This window comes from Notolepis coatsorum, assembly GCF_963971535.1.
Source record: "Notolepis coatsorum genome assembly, contig: SCAFFOLD_526, whole genome shotgun sequence".
NCBI lineage: Eukaryota > Metazoa > Chordata > Actinopteri > Aulopiformes > Paralepididae > Notolepis > Notolepis coatsorum.
Window position 1 is genome coordinate 123,941 of NW_028173414.1, and position 1,845 is coordinate 125,785.

Sequence of the window (1,845 nt, forward strand, 5' to 3'; positions counted from 1 at the left end):
TTTAGTCTCAAAAGAAGATGTGAAACAGGAATTCCCAAAGCTCTTCAATGGTCTGGGGAAAATGCAGGGAGAATACAATATTGTATTAAGGCCAGGGGCTAAGCCCTTTTCTGTCTCCACTCCTAGGCGGATATCCCTCCCCCTCCTACCAAAAGTAAAGGAAGAACTAAAAAACATGGAGCAACAGGGGAGTAATTTCAAAGGTGGAACAGCCGACGGACTGGTGTGCACCAATGGTGGTGGTTCCCAAGCAGGCTACGGGAAAGGTGAGAATATGCACAGACCTCACTGAACTGAACAAATCTGTCAAGAGGGGAGAAGCATCCACTTCCCTCAGTTGAACACACACTGGGACAGCTCGCCGGAGCCAGAGTGTTCTCTAAGCTGGATGCAAACTCAGGCTTCTGGCAGATTCCACTGTCAAAGGAGTCATCGCTATTAACCACCTTCATGACACCATTTGGACGGTATCGGTATAACCGCATGTGCTTTGGAATATCGTCTGCACCAGAGCACTTTCAGAAGCGCATGACACAGATCCTAGAGGGTCTGGAAGGCGTTGTGTGTCAGATGGATGATGTGCTCATCTGGGGAGCCACACAACAACAGCATGATGAGAGGTTACGCACAGCACTGACACGACTCCAGGAGGCAGGGGTCACGCTCAATGCTGGAAAATGTGAGTTCTCCAAGAGCAAAATCAAGTACCTGGGACAGGTCATCGAGGGGTCAGGGTGAGCGCAGACCCAGACAAAGTGTACGCAGTGAGAGCCATGAAAGAACCGAGGAACGTCAGAGAAGTGAGAGGATTTCTGGGGATGGTAAATCATCTTGGAAAGTTTCTGCCTCACCTGGCGGAGAAGACCCTTCCACTCAGAGATCTGCTAAAGAGGTCAAACATGTGGGCATGGGGGCCCCCACAACAGGAGGCCTTCGTTAATATAAAAAAACAACTGACTACACCCCCTGGATTGACACTGTACGACCCAAACGCAGAAACCTTGGTCTCCGCTGATGCCTCGTCATATGGGCTGGGTGCAGTCCTTCTCCAGAGGCAAGCTGAACAAGCATGGAAACCGGTGGCGTATGCCTCGCGAGCCCTCACCGACACCGAACAGAGATACGCTCAAATAGAAAAGGAGGCACTGGCCTCCACATGGGCCTGTGAGAAGTTTGCTGAATTCCTCATTGGGAAAGACTTCCACATTGAGACAGACCACAAACCTCTGGTCCCTCTGCTAGGCTCGAAGACCCTAGACCAACTTCCACCACGCATACAACGGCTTAGGATGAGACTGATGAGGTTCTCCTACACCATATCACATGTGGCGGGAAAAAACATCGCGACAGCAGACGTGCTCTCCAGAGCTCCTGTAAGCAGCACAGCAGACGGGCTACAAGAGGAAGAAATAAACCTGTATGTCGACTCCATCATGACAAGCCTGCCCGCTACAGAGAAAAGGCTCAGAGAGATCCAAACACACCAAGACAATGACCCCATAGTATGCCAGCTTAAGAGATACTGTGTGGAAGGATGGCCAGATAAGTTCTCCATAGAACGCGTGATTCAGCCCTACCTGCCACTCTCAGGAGAGTTCACGGTGCAAAATGGACTGATGCTAAAGGGGGAGAGAATAGTCATCCCAGCAGCACTCAGAGCTGACATACTGGAAAAGCTGCACGAAGGACATCTCGGGATAACAAAATGTAGGGAGAGGGCTAAAAGGTCAGTATGGTGGCCAGGCCTTAGCAAGGAATTGCAAAAGATGGTAGAGAACTGTGACACATGTGCACGTGAGAGGGTGAACAAAAGAGAACCCATGATGTCAACAGAATTCCCAACAA